Here is an 11,297-nt window from a genome sequence, read left to right as displayed (position 1 = left end):
ACACTTATGTCTTTATGTCTGTCTTTCCCAGAGATTATAAAGAAAAACCATGTTTCGTGAGTGACAAAAGTTCATGTCACATATCCTAAACTTTAAAATTTTAACTAGCAGAAAGATAAAATGCTTCATTCAGAAAAGATATATATCATATATAAGGATCCATTTTGAAGTTAACACACAAAATAATGTTTCACTGTGGTCTTTCTTCTACATGTCCATTTTTATACTTTGATAAATGATTCTTAATGGTTTACAGACCACGACCATTTTCAAATTACAGTTATTAATGCCCCTTAAAACTTCTTCTCTGGCCTTTGTCAAGTTGATACCTAAAGTATACTTTCTTATCTTCCAAGAAAAATGAAGTTTTATTTGACTATGATGAAGTCTTTCCTCCTTATATGTCTTTAGGTACTTCTTGGAAGATGCCCCAGCTGCTTTTTTATATCAATAGTTGATATTTAATCTGTGACATGCACCCAGCTATTGTCTGGTAGCTACCTCATTTATTTCATTACTCATTGAAAGAAATCACAATATCTTAGTTTTTGTTGTTGTTTTAAATCAAGTTTATAATGTACCCTTCCACCAACAATTCTAGGTAGAGGGACATTTTAATATAAACATAATTTACACATTTTGAAAATATGCATTGTCTAAGTAACAAATAAGCATGGTCTAATTCTATTATATTCATGTAGATGTTATACACATGTGGTCACTTTCTATGAGGGTTTCTGCTGTTTTTACTTTATCTCCTTGTATTAACCTATGCTTTATACTGGCCTTAACCGTGGTTTGTTTGAATAAGAAGAGATTAGAAAGTATTGGTTGGCTTGGAGAATTTCTGGTGTATTTTGATCCAATTAATGTTTTCTGGATAGAAGTAACACAAATAGAAGAAATGTCCAAACAAATTATCTGACTGTTGTAAGTAAAGAACAAGATCTTTCTTCCACCTATGGTTATTTATACCTTTGTGCCCAATATTCCCTCAGAATTGCAGTTGCAGAATCTAAGGCCTTCTTGACCCTAGGTGCTGATCTTGACAGTCCCTGATTCACAGTACAATCTCCACCATTAAACTTTCTTACCGTGGTGGAATGTAGTCTAATGTGTAACCTAGCTACAGGGAACCTGGGAAATGTAAGTTGTCTTCTAACCTTTACTGAACGGAGAATAGGCTACAGGAATGAAGCAGATTGATCCTTAATGTCTGCTTCAGTTGTTCCTAGAGCAGTGCAGCATGCATAACCCCTCCTCTCCTCAGACTTCCTCAAGGCAATAGGAGCAACCAGAGAGTGATTTATCTAAAGAACCATTTGCCCTCACTTAAGACAAGCTGACCTTTTCTCAAAATGTGAGGTTGAAAACCTTATTTGTTCTTGCATCCATTTCTTCTGGGTAATGTCTGAAACTTTACCCAGTTTAGGTACTACTCTGTATTAATGTGCTTCATCTACCTTAAATTTACAAAGCACACACTCATCAGTTTTTTAAGGAATAGTAATAGAAATATGGAAGAGAGAAGGAGAAGTTAGCTAATACATAATGGAAATAGGATTCCTGCCCTTCTTTGTCTTACTTACTGTTTAATGTACTTGCTCCCTTTAGGTCTGAAATGTTCTAAGATCAGGCTTATATAATTTCTCCTGAGTAAAGTAATATTGGGAGGCACCATTAAAGCTCTTGTATGCCTCCACAGCATAGTTTCACTCTGATTTGCTCTTGGCCACCAACATCATTTTTTTTTCCTAGCAAATACAACAAATTCTAATTTACTGGTTCAAGAACAACTAAATTGCAATCAAAACATAGAGTTCAGTAGTATTAATATAGCTCTTGACTAACTGAAAATTCAGTAAAGGAATCAAATATTTGTTATCTCTGAATTTATCCAAATGCATTTCCAACAGATAACATAGAGGATTGCCAAATGACCAAACAATTCCCTGATTATATCAATATATTTGAAAACACTACTAATTATATTGTGATTTATTCTGTTTCTTGTTGAGGCATTTAGGATATGACTGGCTGGGGGTCAGTCCCAGTGGTTCTTCTTTTTTTGGTTCCTCTTGAGACAGCAGAGGGAGAAAGGAATGATCAGAAGTAAGATGTGGTCTTTAGAGACATAGCATTGCTGTATAATAATAAAACATTTACTTATTTTAAATATAAGTCACTTTGCTACTGTAGCTGATGTGTCTGAATTTCTTTTGAGTCCAGAAACTGCAGTCTCTGGCCTTTTGCACCTCATGATAAAACAGCAGGGTGTTAAGTAAAGGATTAATTGCTGGAGCATTTTCCCTCTTATCCAGATGCCTCTCACATGTCAGGCTAGGAGGAAGTTTGGAGCAATAAACTTCTATTGAACCAGGAGAAGAGAGTAACACCCACAGAAGGAAAATCTTTTATGAATTAAAAATGAATATGAATTAAACTCACATAAATTCATGTACAGATTCATGTATACATATTTGTGCATTTCCATTCAAACTAGTTGGGTCTAGCTTACATACTATCTCATAATCACATACTCACACACACACATCCATACTATATATATATATGGAGGAAAAGATCAAGTGCCATTGCAGAAAGAACTCACTCTTTTTGGATGAATAATGAGCTCCAACCTTTATTGCAGCTTCTACTCATTTATTGATAAATGATTTAAGACCAAGTCTGTAAGAAGAAAGCCTTGTTCTCTTTAGTAAGACCAAGCCTGCCTTGCTATTAAAAAAAAAAAAAAGACCTGTTCTGTCCCATGGTAAAGCCTGACTGCTCCTTCTGCTCTCTCTGCAGCTCACTTTTTTTCTCTTTTCCTGTGCATTCTGCATATTGCTCTCTTAATTTTTTTATGTTGACTTATACTTTCTAAGTTATTTCACTCTTCATTCTACTTCTAATCTTACTCTCTCCTCCCGCTCTGATATAATGTTTTTCACCCAGTGCCCTATTCCCAATGACTTTATTGACAATGCTGTGTTTGTTGTGTTTATAAAAAGATAAAGAGATAAAGGATATGTTCTGTGGGTGTGTGGAGAGGTATGGGGGAAGGAGATGTCTCAGCAGGCCCATGATGAGGCATCTCTTCCCCCTGAGGGACCAGTCACACACAGGCAGAGCAGAGAATAGAGTTTATTCAGGGCATGTGGAGGGGAGCCAGGGGGTAGTAGAGGCAGAGAGAGAGAGAGAGAGAGAGAGAGAGAGAGAGAGAGAGAGAGAGAGCACAGAGAGGTAGAGGAGTAGAAGCCATGTGGAGAGAGGGGGAATGTGAGTCATCATCCTCTGCACCTGTGCTGTTATGCCCACTCCCCCATCGCTATGCATTTCCCGAGAAGACTGCTCATGGAGAAATCAAAGTTTGGGTGGTAGGCTGCTGAGTGTGTCTCCTTGTTCCTATTTTGTTCCTTGTTCCTGTTTTGTTCCTGTTCCTCTTTTGTGGGGAGTATAAAAGGGAGCTATGCAGTTGAAAATATAGCATTTGGTCTTTACCAGATGACTCCTTGTCTTTCTTTCTCTCGCCCTCAGCCCTCTGCAGATCCAAGGAACTGAGTTAGCTACCCTGGCGTAGCTGACAGGGGAAGGGAAGTGGGGAGGGGGCAGAGAGAGGCTACAGGCAAGAGATCAAGAGATTAAGAGAGTAAGAGGGTAAGAAAGTGAGGCGGGGGCAAGCAGCCCCTTTTATAGGAGGCAGGCCTACCTGGCTGTTGCCAGGTAACTGTGGAGGTGGAGTTTAGACAGAATACTAACAGTGTTCCCAAATGTTATCTGTTATCGCTCCAGTGTTATGCCTTCCAATGTTATACCTGCCAATGTAATCTTTCCTAGTCTTTTATATCTTTTCTGGGAAAATAGATCACATGGTTTTTCCAAGCATCTTTTTTAAATCAAAATTTCACTAGAATTTGAAATATAAATTCAAGTCATAAATTGAATAAGAAGTTTACAACAGAGAATGTTTACATGCATATCCATTAAGAAAATTACCATAACTAAGTTATCATTGAATTTTTGAATATATAAATTAAACCCAGTCAATATTTTATATTCTGTCCTTTTGCCTATAGTAAATCCATAGTTTCCTTTTTATGACCCTTAATTAAATGTTTTACAAGCTCTTCGAATGTGCTCTAAGTTGTAGATGTGTTCTTGCCATCTCAGAAGCAATAAACTCATGACACTTGAAGACTTGGTGAGTTCTTATTGAAGTTTTGAGATCATAAAGGTCTTAATAGCAGTCCTACTAGAAAATAGCTTAATAATTACTAATACAATTTTAGGAATTCTTATAGAATCATAGTTAAGAATTAAGAAATTATCTACTTTTCTATATAGTGTCACTACAAGACAGTACATCTTCCTTGTTCTGCAGAGTGATTGTTATATACATATTTAATAATAACAGGGAAAACATTTTAATAGCAGAAATCTTTCCTAAAATCAAATTTTTCTCGGCCTTACCTAAAGAAGCAACTCTGTCACTAACTTTGACAGTCGATGGTGGAACCATCTCTGGAAGATCACCTTCTAGTTTTTAGTTTCTCCTTGATGGCTCCTGGCAGTGACTATGTTTTTTATTTGTTTGTTTGATTTTTTAATCAACTCCAAGAATTCAACATGCATGTTTTATCAAGACAATGAGTAAATTTTCATATGCATTTTTACTCTTATAAACCACAGTGCTCTGTAAACAAATGATAATTCACATGTACAGAGGGCTGAGGTTTTTGGCTCTGATTTCATCTATCCAGACATAAGTTAAAAAGCAATAGAAAAACAAAACAAAAGAAAACCCTAGACAATACCTCAGTACAAGACCAAGCAAAACACTTCTCTAGTGTCCTGAAGACTGAACAAATTTAAGTTCTTTGGCAGGTCCTAGACATCATCCAGAATAAGTATTTTTTTTAAAAACAACTTCAGTGGTATAAATGTGCAGCCAGATATCAGAGATATTGTGATATATCAGGCCTGCAAGAGTCTCCACCAGGTCATTTGCATATATGTTGTGACTGTTAGCAGTTTTGTGTGTGTGTGTGTGTGTTGTGACTGCTAATTGTGGGAGCAGGTGTGTATCTTTGACTTTCTTGCCTCCTCTTTTACTCCAGTTGGATTGACTTTTTTCAGGCTTGGTGTGAGGAATTTTGCTCTGTCTTATTGTGTTTTGTTTTGTCATGATTGACTGTTGTTTCTTAGAGGCTTGTACTATTTCTGAAGGGAGAGGGGAAGGGAGTGGATCAGGAGACAGGAGAGATGAGGGAGCTGGGAGGAGTGGAGGGAGAGGAATCTGGGGTTGGGATGTATGTATGAGAGAAGAATCTGTTATTAATAAAAAGAAAAAAATAACAAGAAAAAAACCATTTTTCTCCATTTCTTTATTTTTTAAAAAAATGTTTACTTGTATTTTTTACATTTTATAATTTACGGTTTTGAACAAAACCCCCTACAGTTGATTAATTAATAATGAAACCTCAAAAATACAGACCATCTTTAATTTTCTTTGTGTGTTTAACAATTACCTTTGATAGTGAAACATTCTATCCTGTTAGGAAGCTTCATGAGCAGGATGGTAAACAACTCAAAAATAGCTTGAGGAAGTCCCTGAAACTGACTAGATTCACTAGACCTCTCCCTCCCAATAAAGCTGCAAAGAGACTCTCAGACAAGCCAAGATACAAAGAAGACTGAACCAGACCTGCCTCCTGAAAGAGCTTTAGAACTACTGAGTCAGTTGCTTAGTAAGGACAGTTTCCAGTCTGCTGAACTGCCTGCTGGCAAAGCAGTTTGCTACAAGTTCCCAGCTTTTGTGAGCTTTCACCCATGCACGGGAATACTGTGGAGATGAAGCTTTTGAGCCATTTCTGTACCTGTAAATAACCCCTTGCCCATATTCCTGTTAGTAACTTTGCTCATGAAGTTGGACTCAGTGGTCTTTTTATTTTTGTCTATCATGGGCTTTCTATCTGGGATTAGTAGACATATATGTTGAGTCTCGCCAGGAAAAGCCTTGCCACATAGTATTTGTACATACATGTATTTTTTGAATTTTATGTCTACTGAAGATAGTTTTTAAATAGAGTTAAAAAGAAAGCAATTTTCAGTCATAACTCTCTGGTGCAGAGGTTACCACTTAGATCATCTGTCTGCACATAAATACATAACAAAGAACTGGGATCATAATATATGTTTTTTCTTTTCCTCTTGTCTTTAATATAGCATCTTAATATTTCTCCAGGTTATTAAATGCCCTTAGAAAGGAGAGTTTCAGAGGCTACCTAGTGCTCTAAACTGTGACTTCACCAAGTGTATATTTGTTGTCAATGTTTCTTATCATGGAAACTTTCAGAGTTAGGAGACTAGTGGGAATTGAAAAGTGTTTTTTTTTTCCTCCCACTCTGTAGTTTTTGTATTTTATACTATTTCATTTGTCATGTTCCAGGATTGCTTTCTAGCCTACTGACATTCCTTTCTGCAAGGCCTTGCCTATGTCTACATCCTGTTTCCTCTAGCTATTTCCCTAGTGGTTTCAGCTTTTTCAGGTTTTAAATTAAGATCTTTGATATACTTTGATTTATTTTTATGTATAGTGAAATATATGAATATAGTTTTATTTTTTGGTAGGTAACTATTTGGTGTTCTCAGAGCTGTCTGTTAACAAAGAGGTTATCTTTTAAGACTTTCTTGAAGCTTTAGCTATGTGTATTTATTTCTGAATTCTTGATTTTATTCTATAATATACATGCCTATTTGGGGTATAGTACCATGCACTTTTTAACGAGGTTAAGAATTGTGATAACTCTAGCATTTTTCTTTTTGCTCAGGATTTCTCTGGTTATTTAGGGTCATTTGTCTGAAGTATGGGACTGTTTTCACTTTCTTTGAAGAATATAATTGGAATTTTATGGAGATTGTACTAAATCTGTCAATTGTTTTTAGTGATACAGCATTTTTCAAAATATTATTTCTGCTAATCTATGAATCTGGGAGCTCTTTCCATTTTCTGGTACATTCTTAAATTTCTTCCTTTAGTTTCTTAAACCTTTTATTGCATTGGTATTTTATCGTCTTGGTTATGCTTCTCCTTAAATATATTTTAAATTTTATTTACTTTGAAGTTATTGTAAATAAAATTTCCCATAACTTTCTTTCTTTCTTTCTTTCTTTCTTTCTTTCTTTCTTTCTTTCTTTCTTTCTTTCTTTTATTAGGACATCTTTTATTCTTTCTTTGACAATTCCATACATGCAATAGCATATCTTGATCGTAATCACCCCAACTTCTCCTTCTACTTGTTCCAGACATTCTCTAACGTATCCCTTTCCTAACATTGTTTTTTCCTTCTTGTAACTCATTGAGTCTGGTTAATACTGTCTACTAGAATATCTAATGATCTTCTTGGCATGACCATGTGCATGTAACCATAGCTACAGTGGGTTAATGACCTCATCAGCTACGTCAGGTCTAGAAGACTACATTTCACAACACTTCTCTCCATCTCTAGATCTTATAGTCTTTCATATCCCTCTTTCACAATGCTCCTGGGCCTTGAGGTCTGGGGTTTAATATAGATGTCCCATTACCCACTAGTTACTTATTCTCAGCCTCTTGACTAGATAAAAGTCTCTACATTGCTACCCACTTCAGAAAGAAGTGGTCACTCTGGCCAAGGTTGAGAGCAATATCAATCTATGGTTATGAACATAAATATCTAGAATGCAGTTTGCAATATGCCTTGTTTTAACAAAACAATTTTAGTACTGAAAAGTGGAAACTCGTATGATCTCTTGAGATATGTGCTTTTGAAAGATTTATAGTACCAATCATGAATCCCCTCCAATAGAGTAAGTTATAACGTTAGTCAGAAATTGGTTGGTTACCCCCATAACCCCTCATGCCACTTGTACCAGTGGGAACTTTTTGCCTGGCAGGCCAAGACTGTAGCATGTGAGGTCTAGTGAGACCACTTATACCCTTTCTTTCTTTTTTTTTTTTTTTTTATACCCAGCATTCTGAATGCCACTCTCTGGCACTATAAATACTAACTAGAATAGAAGACCTTTTTGTTTCAGTTCAAAATTGATTTCTCTTGACCTGCAACTAAAATGTGTTGCGTTTTTTCCAATAGTGTTATTACTTCATTATAGCAATCAATCAAGAAGAATGGCAATTGCTTATGCTATTTTGGGGGACTCTGGAAACTTCTTGACCATAGGAAAGCATCTATTGTTAGAAATTGAGATTTTTCATTAAATAATTCATTTTTTTGGGGGGGTTGGAAGCATGATCCACCTATGCAGGATACTTGTGTTTCAAATCCCCTTTAAAATTATACTTTTAAATTATCTTAAAAGTAGTGAGTTTCCAAAAAGATTTTTATAATCTTTGATTTTGATTAGCCCATCTTCTTTCTTTCTTTTTTGTTCCTATGAACCCATCCCAACTTAAACTTTTAACCCTGCTATATTCCCCAATAAGATTTATATCACATGAATCCTTACCCCGTAAGCAGGGTCACTATCCAAAGTACTGTAGCTGGTTTTAGGTGGAATCAAATCTCTTGCTCTCATGCCTCCAGGGCCATCTCTCCCAGGGTGGCCAGATGAAGGGTGGCGCCAGTTCTGTATAGCCTTTTAGTCATCCACATGTCCTCAGGTGGCATGCCCAAGGGATGTTCACCTGGCCTTTGTTGGTAACAGACCCTTGATATTGTAAGACCACAAATCTAGATGTGGCCCCTAGTGGTAGCACAGGCCAGGACCCCTCCATGGTCCCAAGGAGCATCACCATCTATTCACATCAGGCTGTTCCTCACTACCCTTGAGTCTCCAGTTCTGCCTCTCTTCATTGTGACCATATCCTTCTGTTTCTTTTTCTCTTTAATTTCTCCATCACTTATTTGCTCTGCTCAGTGGTGCCCAGGGTCTCTGAGTGTCTCAGGAGTGGTCTCAGAAGTGCTATGTCCCACTCTTTCATTATGGTGCCAAGCAAGGGTTATGGGTTATCTTGGGCATGGTCTGGACTCCCCACATCCCCAGACCTGCATGGTTACAGACTTGTGATTATCTCAGGGTATCTCCTGTCTGGACCCCGTGGCACCAGTGTTGTGGTCGACTCAGGCCTTCTCCTTTCCTGGCTTGTTCAACATATGAGGATTGTGTGCAGTCCCAGAAGGGTTCTTCTGATCTCTGCCACATCCTGGAAGTCCAGGTCTGAGCAGCACAGGCTCCCCAGCAACAGATTGGCAGTCATCTCAGGCTCTCTTTTCTTTAGGGAATCTTAGACTACTAATCATTCAGATGTTCATTGTTCTGAATATTGAGTATAGGCATAGCCTTTCTCTTCTTTGCCATCCTACTAACACACATATGACATAGAAGCCATACCTGCAACATCATTAGAGTCAGGGCATCATACTTATTTAAGACACTCTGGAGAGGAACTTGTAGAAAAACAATGGAACAAAGTTGACTAGATTATCCAGATTAGTGTCCTTTGAAGGTAATGGTTCTAACATCCTTCACAATATGACTCAACTGAATATGAAATTTTATTTTTCTTTCAGCTATAAAAGTTGGCATCAGTATTCAGTTTCTTGTATTCTTGAGATTCAGGTTCTGGTAGTAGATTGGTGTGAAAATTGAATAATCTGTTAACATTATTGACAAAGCCTGTCAATAATTTGTCAAATAATTATTGTCATTATTGTCAAATTTTAATTTGACAAAAATTAAAATTTTTGTTTGGAAATCCAAGACTGACTCTACTAGGAAATCAAGTATATCCGAATATTTTGTGAGTCTTTGTTTGAGAGGAATATCATATCAAAGTTTGTTTTAAGGTTGTATGTAGGTCATAAGAATCTGTGCATATTCTTCCACATATTCTTGTTGAGATTATAAAATTTCCCACTAAGTGATAAGAATCTGAAGAAATCGTTTTCTTTCAATGTCCACTCGTCATATGGGATACTGCTATCCACATCCTCATAGTCCAACCTTAGATCTCATCATAGCAAAGCTGCTTCTGTCCTTCAGTGACTTAGCTAGGACCACTCTATTCATTTTATGTATGTTTTTATTCTGAAATCTAGCAAATCTTTGTGTCCTCCCTTGACTATTCCAAACTGTTGGCTATTTAAATGTGCTTCCATTACTCAGTGTTACACCTCCATACATGCTACATGAGAAATGGAAGGGTAATGAGGTGTGTTGTTTACTCTGATTCTTTTTTTGGGGGGGATGTTCATCTTGAGAAGAAATGAACTGAAGCATAAAACGTTTGCCCCCAATGCACCTATTATGTATTTCACCAAACGCATTTTCCAGTTTTCTTCTCCTCTAGAAAGGCTTTCATCAATTGAGTGTGGCAGAAGGGTAATGATGGCCAGAATAGGTTCTGTAAACCAATACTTTTAATGCACAGTATAATTGAGTGTAAATATACTGATCATGTCCCTGGTGCTTTAACAGCTGAATTATGAATAAAAAGGCCCAGACAGTATTGACTTATATTGACATTAAATCACAATATCATGAAAATGTTTTGTACCACCATATTCATTTGTTTGAACTGTTCAGGGTTGTCATAAAAAGGTTTCATATTACTTTGGAATAACAATAATACTAAAGAAAGACCTGCAGGCCACCCTGCCTCACAACAAGGGGCAGCAGCCACCACTACAATGAACAAATATGTTATGGAGTGATGGAAAAGAGAAAAATGGAGGTGTGCTGTTGCTGAGGAGAGAGGCAGAACTGGAGATGTGACAGTGGTGAGGACCAGGATGGTATGAGTGGGCTGTGCAGCTACTTGTCGGTGATATCCTGATCCATGCTGTCACTGAGACCCATGTCTAGGTCCGCAGTCCTACTCTGGCCAGGGTCTATGTTCAGATCTGTGGTCCGTGTTACCACCGAAGTTCGTACAGATGTCTATGCTCTGTGCTGCAGCTTGAAGCCACGTTTATGTCTGTGGCCCGAGCAGATGCCGGAGCCGTATTGATGTGAGTGGCCTGCACCGACACCTGAGGTCATGGTGATGTTCCTGGTCTGGGCTGCTTCCAAGGGCCTTGTTTCGGTCTGTGGGCCAACAGTTGCCTGGGGCCAAGCTTGTGGTGTGTGCTGTCATCAGGAACAAAGTAGACATCCATGATTTGTGCTTCCACTGACTGTAAAGAGCAAGGAAGCTACTTTTGCAGTGGTATCGATGACTTCAGATGCATAGTTGAGAAAGAGGGACATGGAAGGCTTCTGGGGCAACCACTACCACAAGCCCACCTCCCAACCCCCTC

General features: G+C 37.6%; 1 non-coding gene across 1 annotated transcript; it reads right to left on the bottom strand.

Annotated features, from left to right (window-relative positions):
* Positions 1 to 9,279: 9,279 nt before the first annotated feature.
* Positions 9,280 to 9,412, bottom strand: LOC114612458. The gene has a single exon (XR_003710020.1). It is a non-coding gene; the product is annotated as a small nucleolar RNA SNORA17 (small nucleolar RNA).
* Positions 9,413 to 11,297: the final 1,885 nt, after the last annotated feature.

Source organism: Grammomys surdaster, unplaced genomic scaffold, assembly GCF_004785775.1.
Source record: "Grammomys surdaster isolate TR1022 unplaced genomic scaffold, NIH_TR_1.0 126158, whole genome shotgun sequence".
NCBI classification, from domain to species: Eukaryota; Metazoa; Chordata; class Mammalia; order Rodentia; family Muridae; genus Grammomys; species Grammomys surdaster.
Note: the sequence above shows the minus strand (reverse complement) of the source record. Positions and strands in the feature narration are given on the sequence as shown.